The sequence below is a fragment of the Dendrobates tinctorius genome, unplaced genomic scaffold, assembly GCF_039654945.1.
Source record: "Dendrobates tinctorius isolate UK_male_01 unplaced genomic scaffold, ASM3965494v1 ptg000081l, whole genome shotgun sequence".
NCBI lineage: Eukaryota > Metazoa > Chordata > Amphibia > Anura > Dendrobatidae > Dendrobates > Dendrobates tinctorius.
The window spans coordinates 11773782-11792707 of NW_027361749.1; the positions used below are offsets into that span (position 1 = coordinate 11773782).

The window sequence follows — 18926 nt, forward strand, 5'->3', positions numbered from 1 at the left end:
TTCATTTTTGCTACCACACAAACGGGAATTTTTGAGAGTTTGCATCAGTTCATGTACAAATCATGCCTACAGCTGTAAATATTTGTTTTTTTTTCATTGTGAAGTGAGCAACAAATATGACAAAATAACTGAAATCTTCTGTGTGCATAACTATTCACCCTGTGAAGTCAGTATTTTGTAGAACCTCCTTTTGCGGAAATAACAGCTGCAAGTTGCTTTAGATAAGTCTATATGAGTTTTTCACATCTTGCCACTGGGATTTTTGACCATTACACAAGGCAAAACTCCTCCAGCTCCTTCAAGTTAGATGGTTTCCTCTGGTGAACAGCAATCTTCAAGTCTGACCACAGATTCTCAATTGGATTGAGATCTGGAGTTTGACTAGGCCACTCCAAAATACTTAGACATTTCCATTAAACCTCTTGAGTGTTGCTTTAGCAGTACGCTGTGGGTCATTGTCTTGTTGGAAGATGAACCTCTGGCCCAGTCTCAAATGACTGGCAGACTGAAATAGGTTTTTCTCAAGAATATCCCTGTATTTCGCACCATCCATCTTCTCCTCAACTCAAACCAGTTTCCTTCTCCCTGCTGCGGAAAAATATCCCTACAACATGATGGTGCCACCACCATTTTTCACTGTAAGGATCTTGTTCTTGGGGTGATGAGCTGTGTTGGCTTGGCCCTAAACAGCGTTTACCTTGGTGGCCAAAAATATACATTTTGGTCTCATCTGACCACAGTACCTTCCTCGATGCATTTGAGGAGTTTCTCACGTGTCTTTTGGAAAACTCAACATGAGTCTTACAATTTTTGTGTTGTAAGTAAAGGCTTTTTGTTCGCTTTTCCATAAAGCCCACCGCTGGAGTGTACGGCTTATTGTGGTCGTATGGACAGATACTCCAAGCTCTGCCGGGGAACTCAGCAGCTCCTTCAGGGTTACCTTTGGTCTCTGTGCTGCCTCTCTGATTAATGCCCTCTTTGCCCAGGCTGAGAGTTTTGGTTGGCAACCCTCTCTTGGCAGGTTTGTTGTGGTACCATGTACTTTCCATTTGATGTTAATGGATTTGATGGTTCTCTGGGGGATCATCAGAGATAGGGATATTTTTTTCTAACCTGTCCCTGACCTGTACTTCTCAACAGCTTTGTCCCTGACTTTTACTTCTCAACAGCTTTGTCCCTGACTTTTAGGTAGATGTCCTTGGTCTTCATGGTGTTTGGTTAGTGATCACTTTTGCTTAATGGTGTTGCAGCCTCTGTGGCCTTTCAGAAAAGGTGTGTATATACTGACCCGCAAGTTTCAATTAGATGGCACTCAGGTGGACTTCCTGTAACTAATCATGTGACTGGTGAAAATAATTGCTTGCATCAGAAATTTTTAGGGGTTTCATAGCAAAAGGGGTGAATACATGTGCGCATCGCAATTGTTAGGTACTTGATCCCATAAGTTTAATTGATGCCTATATTTTTCTCACTTCACGAACTTTACTATTTAGTGTTGATACATCACTCACAAATCAGACTATAAAAATATTTAGACACAGATTGTAATGTAACAAAGTAGGTAAAAAGCCAAGCGGGTGAATACTTTCCCAAACCACTGTATATGACTTGTATCTTGCATTGGGTCACCAGTTTTCATGCAGTTTCTATTGCTCGCTAATGGGTGGAGACTAGCTGCTATGATGTCTCCCATGCACACTGTACGCAGAGACATGAGAGATTCCTGCAATCTTGGCTCTATCTAGCCCAGGTTCAGAGGCTGATACAGCATGGTCTGCATGCAGCACTACTCACCAGTGTAGCTGGGAATCCAACTCTGGAGTGAGAAAATGTTTACATGAATGCATCATTGTCTCTTTGCCTATGTTTTTTTTTCTCTGTTCTTCTCGAAACTTTATAGATTTCTAATGGATTTTAGCTCTGTTCTGAGTGAATAATGAGTTCAGGAGGCAGATAGGAGAAGTGGCTTAAAAATGGAGAAAAAAGCATATATTCATGATAAAATATATTACCAAATAAAGTTTCTTATTTGCGTGTTTTATTGATTTGTATAAAGCTTGTTGAACAACAGTGACCATTTAGTAGTATGTATTTTGAAAGAAAGCATTTCTGCAGTTGGTTTTAGTAAAAAGAAAAATTCTACATTTGTATCCTCCAGAGTTTACATGTATTTCAATGCATTGCAGGCCTCTTGATTCTGACATGCGGATCACTGATGGGTCAGTGTTCAAACACTCTCTCCTCTCTTGAATGCATTTCTTATCTAAGCTAAATACAACAAGTACAATAAAATAACCTGGCGTATAAATTGTGTGGGTGTTTTTTTAGGTAGTGACAGAGGAATCACATCTTTCTTGGCTGCTGGAGACTCAAAATGAAAACATAATTAGCACTGCATAAAATAAATCCAAAATTTATGTAATTACTGAAAGTTCATGATGCATCTGTGAATTGAGGCAACTCATAACTTATCATACAGTAGATTTACCTTCTTCAATTGTGAAAAAAAAAAACCTGTTTTATTGCATATGCAAATGAGAGATGCTCAGTGAACCTTTGATGTGGCCAAGGGCTTAGTGCGACATTCATCACCAATTACCATGCTTGGTACCTCCTCTTAGATTTATTCACAGCACCTGCTTGCCCTGAGCAAGCACTGCACTACATAAGCGGAGCAGGCGCACACAGGCAGTGTCAGTGCAAGTGCTCTCTTTCCTCTCTCCTATGTGTGGCACTCGCTCACTGCACACATGATCACAGAGCGACTGTTCTTCTACTGATGAGAGGAGATAAGGATTACAACATGCCCACATGGACAACGTGTGTATTCTGCTCCTGTAGTGTCAGTGTGGACCTGGCATTTAGGCAGCGCTCGCTCTGGGCAAATCATTTCTGTCGATCAAGCGAAGGCCAGGTTCACATAGAGTTAATGCAGTCCGTTCAACGCATAGCGTTGACGGACTGCATTAACACTACTCCCTCCCGATCTCGCTGCAGACCGCGTCCGAGGGTCCGTCACAGAATGACGACACATCGCTAACGCATGCTGATTATGACGTGTTAGCGATGTGCTCGTCTATAGCAGTCTATGGGTGCGTTAACGCATCCGTTACGTAGCATTAATGCCACTATGTAACGGATTCGTTAAACGCAGCACCCGAACGCTATGTGAACCCAGCCTAAGGGAAGCTATGACGCATGTTGATTAGCAAGGAAAGTTGCACTGAGCCCTTGGCCATGGCTGAGTTTCATGGGTGTCAGACTCCGTTTAAGGACTAGCTCACATGAGGATAGACATCAGGCGAGGTTTATCAGATAGCAATTGGACCAATGTTATTCTATGGGGCAGTGTAGATCTGCTCTTTTCTTTCTAATGCCGATACAGCACGAGAAAAAAAATCGCAGCATGCGGCAAGTAGCTGTACAGTTGGGTCACACGCACCCATTCAAGTCTATGGGTGCAAGTAAAACATCGTAATGCACTTAGATAAACGTACAGTCCAATTTCCACAGATAATGGAGAAGATGGAGAAATTAAAGGGAACCTGTCACAGTAACCTACCGAGAGTGTCAGGTCAGCGCCGTTATACTGATTAAAATTGTACTTTAGTTGATGAAATCCGTGTTGTGGTTGTTGTTTAATCCTTACTTTCAGTTTTGAGTTAATGATATGCTCGTTCTCTGGGGCTGCCGGTGGGGGGGGTCTTCATATGGTGCTCTGATTAGATATTCATCAGTATGGCTTCTGACAGGTCACTGATCCCTTCAGGCAGGTGCCAGCTGTGGTGCTTGGGCTGCAGCCTGATCACATATGTACTGTACATATACCTTAATTAATTTTTTATGTAATCCTGATTTTCATAATAAAAATCTGAAAATGGCGCTGGCCACGCTTTTGCAGAAACAGCTATTGGTGATCCGCTAGCTGCTACTGCACAGGCGCTGGCGGCGCCATCTTGCTAGAGAAAAAAAAACAAATCCTCCTCCAAGATGTGCCGGTGGTGCCTGCACAGTAGGCATCATCTTGCTAGAGGAAAAAAAAAATTCCTCCTCCAATGTGGCGCGTGCGCAGTAGCAGCTATCGGCGATAGCCAAAAGCTGCTTCTGTGCAGGAGCCAGCGGTGCCAACTTGGAAGAGGATTTTTTTTCTTTAGCAAGATGGCTCCGCCTGCGCAGTAGCAGCTATTGGATCAAACAGATTTTTTTTTTTAAATGAATATCAGGATTGCATCAAACTAATTATATGTACAGTACATACTGTATGCAATCATGCTGCAGCGCAGTCACCTATGCTGGCACTTGCCTGCAGAAGCGTTTTTTTTTTCTTCCAAGCTATAAATATATAATACTCATTATGTAAACTAGGGTGCAGGTCAGTGAGGGAACAGTGACCTGTCAGCAGGCTGTATTATGAATACCTAATCAGAGCACCACATGAAGACCCCCGCACAGGCCGCCCCGGAGCACAATCATATCATTAACTCAAAACTGAAAATAAAGATTAAAGAACAACCATAAGATGGATTTCATCAACTAAGGTGTCATTTTAATCAGTATAATGGCGCCGACCTGACACTGTCTGTAGGTTACTGTGCACAATCCTGCTGACAGATTCCATTTAAGTTCTCTGTCTTCTCCACACCTGTTATATGATACGATTCTTTCACGTGAGAGATTCTGATCACAGTAAACTGACACTCGGCTTACACTCTGACAGAGTTTAAGCCAAGTATCCTTGCCATAATAAATTCAGTTCTGTAAGAAGAGAGAGAATCATTTTTCATGTGAGCGAGCCCTAATTGTGCAGATTTCTAAATGGCTCAACTTTAACATGATGGTATAATTATTAAATATCACAAGATTTTCCAGCAACTTGCGTCCATTTTGTTTTTCTTCTGTTTTTCTTTCCTTTGTCTTATTACCCAAACTTTGCAAGAAAATCTCATATAAGATGTGCCACATACGTGTGACTTATGGTATTAAAGAATGCAACTGTTGCACTACAGTTGAAGCTGACAGACACATGCAGATGCAATAATAATGACGCTGAGTCACTTCTCACAGACAAGCAGTGAGACGGGGTAGACAAGCAGTGAGACGGGGTAGTCAATCAGTCCGATGTCAAAAGCCAAGAGGGTATGTAATAAACAGAGAGTAGAGAAAAGGCGTTGTCAGGTAACGATCCAAGGACAAAATTCGAGGAGGACAGCGGATCAGAACAAAAGGGTTAAACAGACGGAGGGTCAGAACGAGGTCCAAGGTCAGGCAATGAAGGGTCATCAAGCAAAACACTAGGCACAGAGAAAACCATCCACACTTAGCTGAAGCTACGTCTGGCAGAGGTCTGGGACTAACAGCCCAGCTAAGTAGCAAGGCAATCACCTGGGACAGTGAACACCTGGAGACAGCCAGCACCTACCAGTCTCAGATTGGATGGCCAAACTGTCAATCAAAACACCAACAGCTCAGCATGCCCCTGCACCAGACTGGACACTGAGCTGTCAATCAAAGTTCTGACAGCTTCAGCACACTCCTGCACTAGATTGTACTGCTGAGCTGTCAGTAACTACATCCCAGACACACTGAGGTGTGGAACCGTGACACAAGGTTCAAGAGGATGTTAGATAGCCAATTGAACAAACGTAGTAGTTTAATGTTTGGGTTTGGGCCCTGCATGTTTAATCTTCTACAATTGTCCGGACTGATATATGAAGAATCCAAATAACATGGTAATTGCCTATTTAAGATAATAAATTTAAAAAAAAATGTAACCATTACCTGTGTATAATATTAATTTACTATGTGCACAACATTGTTCTACAACCATTGTTATGTGTTTTTTAATGAACATTTCTTGTTTCCTTTCCAGTATATAGCCAAGAAATTAACTAGTTATTTTATTTTATGGGAGGGACATCTACTGGTCAAATGGTGAACTGGAACAGCCACAGTTCTTGGGCAGAAATGTCATTTCCTAAGTGCTCATGTATCTGTTATCCAGGAATGTTTGCATTTTACATCTGATTGATGTGGACCCTGCAGGACATATTCACATTTTCATAACCATCGTTGCATGTCTTAATTTACAATCTTAATCCAGATAAATTGAGGCGGGCTTGATGTATCACTGATGCTTCCAGATAGTATCATTACATCCCCGTGTCCCTCATTAATCTCCTGGGTGCTCTGCTTAGAGGTGCAGTGCGGGAGGGGTAATAGTCATTGGTGATTATTATTCTGCTATGCAGGCCAGATATAGCGGTCCTCGGTGACCGTGTTAGTTTGCTCTTGCCCAACATTTAGCGTGTATGCTAAGAAAGCTTCCGACATACAAGCTATGGTGATTTTTTTTTCTAAATTTTTTTCTGCTTCCAGCTGGCCAGAATACATCAGTACGCCACAATAAGAAAGCATGGAATAGTACAGTAGACTGTTCTTTCCATCTTGCTGGATGCAGTAAAAAAACATATTTTTTAAACAGATATGTATTTTTTTTAACTTAGAAGTATATAGATAACAAATACATATGTCAGAGATTCCATTCAACATACACATTAAGAACGTATGCTTTAAACAGAGGCTGGTGTGAACATAGTCCTACACTTGATGTCTGATACTTGTTATATATGACTATCTCGCAGGAGCCAGAACTGTCGATCAAGGAGGGGGGTGCAGAGATACCGGTATAACAATTATGTGGGAAGGTGCGCAGAACCATGCGGCCGCGCTAAGGGTGCGCCAAGAACCTCATTAGAATATTCGAGTAAAGAAAGATTTCTGGCCAACTCAGCCACCAATGGACAGTTGTTAATGGGCTGTGTCTCCTACGAGGGGCGCTGCTTAGCTTGGACACTTGTTTTGTGCTGACAGACTACCTTAAATAGTGAAGTACTTTCGCAACTAGTACAAATTGTCTCTGAACAATTGTGGCAAATTATGGTATCATGTTGATTAGTTTGTGAAAATCAATGTTATGCAAGAGGAAAACGTGACTAGGTTGTCAATCAGATAAAATGCAGTTTTCACTTATGCATTCTGTTTCCCTTCAGGATATTGTATAGGGTTAGAAAAGGACACTAGTGACAATTGTCCATCTGCCTGGTTTGCTAATATAAGCAGAGTTGTAAGACCTTACACAACACAACTCATGGACATGTTAAGGGTACTGCTACACTTAGCGATGCACCAGCGATCCCGACCACGATATGACCCGATCAGGATCGCTGGTGCATCGCTAAGTGGTCGCTAGTGAGCTGCCAAACAGGCAGATCTCACCAGCGACATAGCAGCGGTCGGGGGTCGCTACTTACCTGTCAGACGAGGCGATGAAGACGTCCTCCCGCCCGTCCATGCGTCGCTCGTCGCCACAGCAGGAAGCCCAGCAGGAAGTGGCCGACGAGAAACAGCCCAGGCCGTTCTCGCACGATCAGCGATAATCAGCGGGGGAGCCGGTCGGAGTTAAGTATCACATGTAGCGATATCGCTGCTGCGTCACAAAACTAGTGACGTTATAGCAATATTGCTAGCGAGATCGCTTAGTGTAACGGGCTCTTAAGGGCCAATGTTACCAATGAGAGGATACGTTCCCTCTATCAGATTTCGGAGGAAGGCTTCTTTTTTCTATTTGTAGAGTGAGGTATACATCTGTTTCTACCTTCATCCTGATCAGACCATTGGTTTAACATCCTCTGTATTATCAGATTGAATTCTGTGATGATATATACATAGGCATAGGTAGTGTATAAGCTCTACACAATCCGACCTTTTAGTTTTAGAAGGCGTGGGGTCATATTTGTAGCTGTTGTTTTTTATTTTTGCAAAATATTATGTTCTGCTGCAAAGTTACATTATGGCCCCCATGTTTGCACTGGGCTGAGTTGCATTTTGACAATGTACCAGATGTCTACGTTCAGAAATGTAGAGATACAGTGGTATATGATATATTTTATAATCTTTATTTGTCAGAGAGTAGCCATTGCACAAAGTCTAAATAAATGGTTTTATTAAAGAGTAATATAAGGTTCAGGTGCTGCGCACGTTACGCTTTTCTGGCTGCTGCGATACATTTCATTTATAGAATGTGGCAGAAAGCCATGAACGTTTCCAGGGACTGCTTTTCTGCGTAAACCACAACTGCCAATCACTGCAAAAACCCGAGACGCTGATCAGATTTACTTTTATTATACAATGAAAAAATATCTGAACCATCAAATCCACTCAAAGCAAAGCACAAAACAAATATCAGCACAAAATCCTCACAGCACAAATGGATGTAGATCTGTGAGCCAACTTTAACTGCAAAATCCCCAGCGATAGCAAAGTGTGCAGCCCAGAATAGCAGTCTGCAGCCGTAATATTGCTATAAAAAATCTATGACCCCCAATGGAAATGGGGTGATTAAGGCTGCATTTTCTGGAACATACTCCTAGTAGGTGATGACATTCAGTTTTTAGTAAGTCTGTATTCTCCCCAAGCAACTCTACATTTAATAGCTTTATCAGATATAATAATATAATGATTTCAATTATTCTTAATTGCTTTCTAACTCCCACCTCATCTAAAGTGTGAACCAACACTAAATCCAAGTATTTCTCTGTTTAAAGGGAATGTCAGCAGGTTTTTGCTATGTAATCTGAAGACAGCAGGAGATAGAGGCTGAAACACAGAATTCAGGGATGTGTCACATATTCTGCAGCGCTTTACAGTTTGCACACATTATCATCGCTGTCCCCGATGGGGCTCACAATATACATTCCCTCTCAGTATGTCTTTGGAATGTGGGAGGAAACCCACGCAAACACGTGGAGAACATACAAACTCCCTGCAGATGTTGTCCTTGGTGGGACAATTTGTTGTTTACTAACTGTGAAGGATTTATTACTAAGAGATTATCATTGCCGGACTAGTCTGGCAACTAAGCACCTCACTGTCTATGGACTTTGTACATGGAGAGTCTGATTGTGGGTGGGGTTAGCTTTCTCAGCTCTGCTTTATTCTAAATCTAAATCTCTGATTGTGTCAGAATCACTGCACCCAGTAATCTAAGAGATACATTGTTGGATTCAGCTTCACTTTGCCCCCATCAGGCTGCTCTCAGGTGAGGTAGCAAAAACCTGCTGACAGTTCCCTTTAAGTGCTACTGGCCTTGAAAGGAACTTTGAAATATTCACTCAACACATGGATTTTATTGGCTAGTTGTTACACAATAAACTACTGTCTGTGATCAAGATAAGGAATGTGCACACCTGCATGATTTATAGGAAAGCGAACATCAGAAAATGACCTATTGTTTAAATCAGGTTTTTGTGTTACATGTATAGTACTGTGCAGAAGTTTTAGGCCGGCATAGAAAAACGCTTCAAGGTAAAAATACTTTAAAAATAGAAGTGTTATAGTTTATTTTTATCAACAAGCAAAATGAACAAACCAAATATTGATTTAAATGTATTTTTTTTTATAATCCTTTGCGCTAAAAACAGTATCAGTTCTTCTAGTTACACTTGTACAGAGTCAGGGATATTGTAGAATTATAGCTAGGTGTATGAGTAACCAATTGTACCAAACAGGTGATAATGATCATCATTTTCATATGTAGGTTGAAATAATCATCTGAACAGAAACAGCCATGTATGAGGCTTAAATCTGGGTGAGGATTAGCCAAACTGTGCTACAAAGGGGAAATTGGGGAAGACCGTGTAAGGTCACAGGTCATGCATGCACCATATCAACACTGATTTCAGCAACAAGACACAAGTTAGTTAACCTGTACCAGCAAAGTCTCTCCCAGTAAAATATTTCAAAGCAAACTGGGGTTTAATGATGTGCTATTTTAGTCCCATTTTACGGTAGCTTACCAGGGGGCGGCGGTGGCAGGAGTGGAGCAATACTGTGTTCCCTGGTTTGGGAGAAGGGGGTGGCAATGCGCTGTGAGGCTGCCGTCACTGGGCTCTCCTAAGATAGTGACGCTGAGTGAAGTCCCTTACTTATTGATTTCTCTGCATTGGGCTTCCGGGACATGGCCACCTCCGGTGGTGCATGCCTAGATCAAGATCTCGGGAGGCAAGACCTTCAGATTATAAGATGCACCCACATTTTCCTACAAAATTTGGGGGAAAAAAGTGCATCTTATAATCCGAAAAATACAGTAGTTTATTTTTTTTAAAGCATTATTATTTTGCAGCATTTTTTCGGCAGACTCCTTATCAGTGATCAGTGTGAAAATTGCTATTTTATATGTAACATTGATTGAGATTTATAAAATAAACAATAGGTAATTTTCTGTTTATTGCTTTCCTTTAAAGGGAATCTGTCACCTATTTTTTGGCATATAAGATGATGCCACCTCCATCAGGGGCTTATCTACAGCATTCTGTAATGCTGTAGATAAGCCCCCAATGTAACCTGAAAGATAAGAATAATGAGTTATATTATACTCACCGGGGGGCGTGATCCAGTCCGGGTCCGATGGGTGTCGCGGTCCGGGTCCTCCCATCTTTTAGCAATGACGTCCTCTTCTTTGCTTCCTGTCGCGGCACCGGCGCAGGCGTACTGCTCTGCCCTGTTGAGGGCAGAGTACTGCAGTGCGCAGGCGTCGGAAAAGGTCAGAGGGGTCTGGCACCTGCGCTCTGCAATACTCTGCTCTGCCCTCAACAGGGTAGAGCAATACGCCTGCGCTGTGACGGGAAGCAAGAAGAGGATGTCATTGCTAGAAGAAGGGAGGACCCGGACCGCGACACCCATCGGACCCGGACCGGACTGCCCCCCCCACCGCTGAGAAGGAATATAACTCGTTTTTCTTCTCTTTCAGGTTTCATCGGGGCTTATCTACAGCATTACAGAATGCTGTAGATAAGCCCTTGTTGGCGGTGGCCGCATCTTATATGCCAAAAAATAGGTGACAGATTCCCTTTAAGTACAGGTCCTCATATAAACTCCAACAGGTTGTAGTTTTGAAGCCAAATGAGAAATGGTCCCACTTTTATTTCCAAACACAGTTAATTAAAGCTGAAGCTGCTCTCCATATGTGTATTTATATTGGCACCTGTCGGATTTCAGAAATGTGGGAGTCTCGAATCATTCTTTCAGCTCAGCAAGAAACTGCTTTCTGCAGCGGCAAAAGGGAAATCCGGCGATGTCACAACTGAATAGTCATTAGCAGTCCTAGCCTAAAACCTGCCTTTTATTGATAATGTATTGTGCAGCCTGGGTAGAATAACAATACTCCTCCATTCTTGGGTTTTACAGTCTGTATTCGGTATGGAGATTACGTATCACGCAGTACGGTGAATTTGAACTTTCTCTACATAAGAGGAAAGATTGCTGGATTTGTTTAGTGAAAACCAACACAAAAGACTGAGCAAACGAGTAAAGTATTAAGCCCCCATCTCACATAGCAAGATCGCTGAAGTGTCACCGATTTTGTGACGCAACAGCGACCTCGCCAGCGATCTCGCTACATGTGGCACATAGTGGTGATTGGCCCCCCTGCTGGATATCGCTGATCGTGCTCGAATGTCCTGGGCCATTTTTTCATCGTCGTCTAGCCAGCATGCATCTCTGTGTTTGACCCGACGAGCGAACTCGTTGGTGACGCAGAACTCAGGAACGCAGGCTGGAATCGTTCATAAAAGCTGCTGTGTGACAAGGTACCAATGACCGCCGAGGATCGCTGGATGGTTGCTGCGTCGCTAAAGAGATCTGCCTGTTTGGCAGCTTACTAGCGACCATTTAGCGACGCACTAGCAATCCTTACCAGGTCGTATTGTTGTCGGGATTGCTGGTGCGTCGCTAAGCGAAACGGGACCCTTAGAGAGACAGACTCCGAAACTAATCTACCAACCAACATATGAAAACAACTGCACACAAAGGTCTCATCAAAGCTAACAATTTACTAAATATACTTAAAAAAAGATTTAAATACAAAAGACATACATATACCAAATCAGAATGTTCCTAGAAGTGGCACCAATAACATGTACAAAGTAAGAGATGTAAAGTAACACAGCAGGTTTCAAATAGGACAAAGAACCCCATCTATGTAATAATTCAAGTCAACTAACAAGTGTCATGACTGGTACTAAATAGTTTAGTGAAAAAATGCAGAAGGTAAGTACTTACAAAAAAGATGGTATGTCAGTGAAAAGAGGGGGGTCTGGTACGTGTCCTGGTCCACCTGCCTCAATGCACGTTTCACCAAGAGGCTTCGTCAGCCCCTTGCCCCCCTTCCTGATTTTCTATTCTTTTGCATGTTTGTCATACTTAAATATTTTAGATCAGTAAACAAATGTAAATATTAAACAAAGATAACACAAGTAATCACAAAATGCAGCTTTTAAATGAAGTTCTTTATTATTAAAGGAAAAAGAAATCCAAACCTACAGGGCTCTGTATGCAAACGTGATTCCCCCCCTTTAAAACATAAACTGTGGTTTATCACATGTTTTTGAAGAACAGTTTACATTCCCTAGCTACACGCAGTCCTGATTACTGCCAAACATGTTCTCAATCAAGAAATCGCCTAAATTAGACCTGCCTGGCAAAGTGAAGTAGACCAAAAGATCCTCAAAAGTTAGACATCAGACAGAAATTCTGGAATAAATTATAAACAAAGTAATTGAGATCTAGAGTCTGGAAAAGGTTATAAAGCCATTTCTAAAGTTTTGGGACTCCAGCGAACCACAGTTAGAGCCATTATCCACAAATGGCAAAAACATGGCAAACCTTCCCAGGAGTGGCTGGCAGACCAAGAGCACAGCGATGACTCATCCAAGAGGTTACAAAAGACACCACTACAACATCCAAAGAACTACAGGCCTTTTTTTGCCTCCGTTAAGGTCAGTGTTCATGACTCCACCATAAGAAAGAGACTGGGCAAAAATGGCCTGCATGGCAGAGTTCCAAGATGAAAACCACTGCTCAGCAATAAGAACATAAAGGCTCTTCTCAGTTTTTCCAGAAAACATCTTGATGATCCCCAAGACTTTGGGGAGAATACTTTGTGGATTGATGAGACAAAAGTTGAACTTTTTGGATGGTGTATGTCCCATTACATCAGGCGTAGCAATTTCAGAAAAGGAACATCAGCGGACCCGTGACAGAACAGTGTCATATGACAGCAAACAATGCTGAAATGGCGCTACTGTGGTACGTGAGTATCTATAGCTTTTTATTTTCTATGGGTCTTGAAGTGAATAAGTTGGTACTTAGATAATGGCAAAACAAGTTATACATTTTTCTTTTTTTTTTTATTTACCGTGTATACTTGTGTATAAGTTGAGTTTTTCAGCCCCTTTTTTGGGCTGAAAAAGACCCTCTTGGCTTATACACGAGCCATACACCTGAATGCCGGCGAGGGAGGGGGAGCAGGAGACATGATACTCATCCTCCTGGCGTCTGTATATTCGGCTCTGCAACATCTCAGTCCCGGCTGTTTGCATTTCCCTTCCTGTCTTCCCATAGGAGTGGAGCCGCATATTCATGACTTTAATGAGCGGTACCATGTGACCGCACAGGAAGGGAGATGCAGACAGCCGCTACAGAAATGTGTAGCAGAGCCAAATATGCAGACGCCAGGAGTGTGAGCCAGCCATGCCATATTCACCTCTGTCTCCCGGGTCCTCTGGCTGTGACGCTCAGGTCAGTGGGCACGATGATGTGACTAGTGCACGCCCTCTGCCTGAACAGTCACTGTTCATACAAAGCAATTGAAAAATTCCAACGCATTCTCCAAAACAAAACCCCTCGTATGGGAAAAATTAAAAAGTTATGCTGTTTTGAAAAATGGGTGGAAGCAATAAGCAAAAACACAAAAATTGAGTATAGTGGAAAGTGGTTAAGCGCAACAAAAAATTGCCACCAGAAGAATATACATCTGATCCATGGATCCACAGCATAAACATGTGCAGAAGCATTTAAAGGGCTGGTTTGGTCACAAGATATTGGTGTCCTATCCTTAGAATAAAGCTGTTCTGCAGACCCCAACAGTGGCCGCTACATGTTGAATGTAGCTACACAGTGCAACTCCATCTAGTGTGCTTACATCCAGATGTCAAATGCCCTTAAAGGTCATCAATATCTTGTTGCAGGAAAACCGCTTTAATCTCAAAATATGGATTTGCTGAGATAGATAAATAAATGATAAATATCACATTGGGGAAAGCAGTGGGATTGGCAGGAGAGTAGTGGTAAAACGTTCAGTAGCTAGGTGCCCACACTTGTGCTATTTTATTACTTTCCTGTTAGGCATATTTCATGTTTCATAGAAAGATCTATTAGAAAGTGAGTGGAGAAACACGGTAAGTAATAGAATAGATTATAACTACCATTTGTAGGGGTAGGAGAAAGAGATGACAGAACAAGGGGGGGTACTTAATTAAGGCAACAGCAGCTGTTACTATGTACTTCAATTGCAGCTTCCAGCTGATAATGACCCAACTAGCCATGTTGGATTTTAATAATTTGCCAGCCCACTCAATGGTTGGTAGAATAGAAATAATAGATTTAGCTTTTCAAAAAGATTTTCTAGATTCTACCGCCTCCAAAGCTTTCTGTCATACAGGCTAATTAGCTAACGACGCCTTTAATTCATATTCTCTGGATGTAAGTTTTATAAAAAAATACACTAATAGCGCCCATTGGGCATACATATTATAATACTATATTTTATTTATCATGTCATTAACACCTGCGCAATTCTTAAGCCATTGGCATTACAAATAACATTTAAGGAGGCGCTGTCACTTCCTCTGACATCTGTTTTAGAAAATCTATGTATCCGGTGTAAAATTACAGTTCTGCTGCATTTTCTGAATTGCAGTGTCCTGTATCATGCCTCCTAGAAATGTATAAATTAATGGACCCCAAAAAAGGTGTTGCCATTCTCTTGTCAATTTGTCATGTCCCTAGTCCCTAATGTAAGCGCATTAACACCTGACGACCAACGGCACTAAATGACCACGAATCGGGTACTCGTTTGCTAATCAGTGGCTGCTTAATTACTTTTCCATATATGACATCCTGGCATCTCATATGTTTCCTTATTTTTGAAGCAGCCTCAAAAGTTGAGCCTGCATTATTGTCAATCATTATTATTATGGCTATTATTCAGCCATCATCAGCCTCTAAAAGCGAAGGGAGGTGATCTCTACCCACTGCTGTTAACTTCTGAAATTCTGCTGTCATGACCCGGTTTGGCAGCATTAAACGACCACCGATCGGCTAATATTTACTGAATGGCAGACGTTTAATAGTCTGTTTACAGACCGCATTTAGCAATGTGCTCTCTAATGATATGTAATAGATTGTTCAATGCCATAGACTTTCATTGTTCTCGGCAGTGCAAGTCCTGTTTACACAAGATGATGCATTGCCAAGAATGATTATCTTTTGTGAAAATCAAAAGATAATTTCACATGATGAACAATTTGTCTCTTTAGAGAGGAAGAGGACTAGAACTCTAATGCCACCTATAGCAAGTTGCAACCCTAAAAGTCAATATCGACTCTCTAACGAGATTTGTTACATGACTTAGGATAAAAGCCAAAAGCTCAATTTGCAGACACTGTTTCAGGGTACTGCCCCTTGTCAGTGCAAAGTGTGAAATCTTATTTACAAGCGTTTTGCTCATTCATTGGGTGATCGACGATCTCTTTAGACTGCAAGATTATCATGAAATAGAGTTCCTAATCACATTCATTCATGATAATCTTGCAGTGTAAATGCACTTTTAGAAAACTAGCTTTGAGTCGGACAAGAATGGTAAAGAAAGAAAAAAATGACTATTTTAAACCAGGGAGCAATGATTCCAGCTCTCAATCCAATTGAAAATCCTTAGAAGAAAGATAAAATCTGCTTTTAGGAAAAAGAGGCTAACATTCTAGGGCTTGAGAAACTAAAGGGCCTTTCTCACATAGCGAGATCGCCAAAGCGTCACCAATTTTGTGACGCAACAGCGATCTCGCTTTGTGTGACAAATACCTGCGACCGGCCCCCCTCCCCCTGGATATCGCTGATCGTGCTCGAATGGCCTGGGCCATTTTTTCGTCGTTGTCGTCCCGCTGGCCGGCATGCATCGCTGTGTTCGGCGCCGACTAGCGACGTCGTTGGCGACGCAGAACTTATGGACGCAGGCGGAAGTCGTCAGAATCGCTGCAGTGTGACACGTGACAGCGACTCCCAACGGATCGCTGTATCGCTGCTGCGTCGCTGGAGAGATCTGCCTGTTTGGCAGCTCACTAGCAACCATTTAGCGACGAACAAGCAATCCTGACCAGGTCGTATCGTTGTCGGGATCGCTGGAGCGTCGCTAATTGTAACGGGACCCTTATAGTGGAAGAAACAACCAGCAGAAAAGTGCAAGATGACTACAAAATACATGTCACTGTTGTCATTGTTTCCAGCGGTTGGGCAAACAAGTGTAAGCAGGTTACTGGGGTGCAACATGCAGACAAGGACAAAGCAAAGTAACCACTTAACTATTTATTCTCCAGGTGTGAATATAGAAAAGGGGTGATTTGAGCAAAGAGTAGTTCAGGGATAGCAGGGTAATTACAGAGTACAATATTCATTATACAATAATATCACAGTTGTTATCAACGCACTATAACTCTTGCAGATAGTTTACTACATTCCATATATCTAATTTTTTATGAGAGCAATGTCCACAGTCCTAATGGTACCACTATAACAATCCCCTTTATATAGTTGACCCTATTGGGGGTCTCCCATTCTTCCCACTAGGCTACAAATGTATTTGATTAAGTTAATCAATGCCCTCTGTGCCTCTCATACTCTCGATGGTCCCCAACCTGTCTGTTACACCACCCCGACTGACCCCTATATCATACATCAATGTCAGAAGTAACGACCCCAGCTCACTCTCACCTCTCAATCACTCCAGTGCAGGGGTCCCCAACCTGTAGCTCGGGATCGCGACTGCCAGCCAGCTTGGTGCATTAGGTCCAAGTTTAGCAAACAGGTATGAAGAGTACATCTCAAAATGGTGAATTTTGCGAGTAGCCCTGCACAGAAGAGCAGATCTGGATGCGTTTTACTGGTCTTGGGGGTTTAGAGATGTTTTAGGTATGGTATGCTGGAGGATGGTGCTACCTGATAGAGGAGGTGCTCAAAGCTGGATGTGACTGTGTGTTGGGAGTCCTTGATGGGAGAATACTGAATGGGGGTATTGTGGGAACCTCTGGATTTCAGTGTACTGCTTTGGAGTGATTTCTGTGGAAAAGCTTTGGTTATCATTATACCTGTAATGGGGGCTTTGGTTGACACTACTTTGAAGGGGGTGGGAGCTGGATGTGGCTCGTGCCCCTCTCTCAGTGCTGAATGTGGCTCGCGACCCTCTCTCTAAGCTGAATGTGGCTCTCAAGGTCCAAAAGGTTGGGGACCACTGCTTCAGTGGATGTCCATTGCCAGATTGGAGTCTCCACTCGTTCTTTAGGGCTTGACCTGCGACAGTCATCTGGCGGGGCAGGACAGATGAGAGCTAGGTCTCAGGTCTTGACAGGCGCAATCTGGCTTGATTATCTTCACCGATGCAGGGCTAGGCCTCAGATCTTGACTGGCGTAGTCTGACTCACAGGTCTTAACCATCGTCAACTCGGTCCCCTTCACTGACGCCCCCGGGCCCACACTAGTGACTCAGCCTTTGTGTCTTTCTCAGCGCATATCCTGCTGGTCTCATTCATTGGCGCCAAACTCTTTTCCTCCTTGTCGCTCCGGTCTTTTATATCTGCATCACAGAAGTCTCGTGTCACAATCCATTTTTGGATCTGTGTCAGATTCTGGATTCTCTTATATAAACTTTTTTCCTTTCAGGTCATCGGTGGGTTAATATTAGTTTTTGCCACTGGTGTTCCTACAACTTTAGTTAGTCTGCTGGTGGGTATCCCCCCCCCCGGTGGCCGCTGGTGTTACTGCATTGTGACTAATTATCTATGCAGGTGGGTGCCACTCCCACCTCCCTTTTTAAGGCCACCTGGTGCTGCAGCTCACTGTTGGTGATACACTGCCTTTTGGAGACCAACCTTCTGTTGTGGTTCAGCTTATCAGGAGCAGTGGTGCTTCAACTGAATGCTGATCGGGTGCCTTACTCTGCTGCTCGGAGGATTGGCAGCAGTTTTGTTTTTTAGTTTATTTAACCCCGAGGTGTCTGTCTTATCTTTTCCTTTGGTTTTTGGTGTAGTAAACTTTTTTCCCTGTCTTACCTCCTGTGGAGGGGGTTGAGGGTTTAGCTCAGGGCTAAACAGGAGATAGGGACAGGTCGAAGACTTGGGCCTCACTACCATCAAGTGTACCCCCAAGTTAAGGAAAGTCAGGGCACCTCCTTAGCCTGAGGGGCAGTTCAGGGGCCCAGATTCCTCGTCCCCTGTTTTCCCACTACTGCCCCGTGACATCACATGATCCGGTGGTCACTTTGCACCCATCCTCCCTTCAACACCTCCTCTTTCTTCTCATTCTGCAGGGTTCTGTCTGAGTAGTAGTAGATGGTAGTCTCTAATCCCAAATGGTGCTTACCTCTGGGGAATCTCATCTTTCATTGGACACTCTTACACAAATGATAGAGAAGGGTGCCTTTAGTCCTGTTTATGCCTTTAACTCTGTTTCTCTTTTTTTTTTTTTTTTTTAAATAAAAACATGTATGGTCAACGTTATTGTTGAATACATTGGACATGCTATTAAAATTTCTAATGCAAATGCAGCAACAGAAAATATCCACTTATTTTAGTAGATATTGGCTTATTTATAACAAACAAGCAAGGGTGCCAGGAATGCTGATCACAACTGCGAGACAGATGTTAATATGCAGCAGCCAACAGAAAGGAATTTTTCTGACCAGGCCAGGACATAATGTGAACTTAACAAAGAATATACAAAGAATATAGCTGTACTTTTTATTCAAGGAATTCATATAATAT

At 42.6% G+C, this 18926-nt stretch overlaps 1 protein-coding gene across 17 annotated transcripts in view; it reads left to right on the forward strand.

Moving 5' to 3' along the window:
* DTNA (dystrobrevin alpha) overlaps window positions 1–18926 on the forward strand; it is a 377884-nt gene that overhangs the window by 227896 nt on the left and 131062 nt on the right. The gene's annotated exons all lie outside the window — the stretch shown is intronic.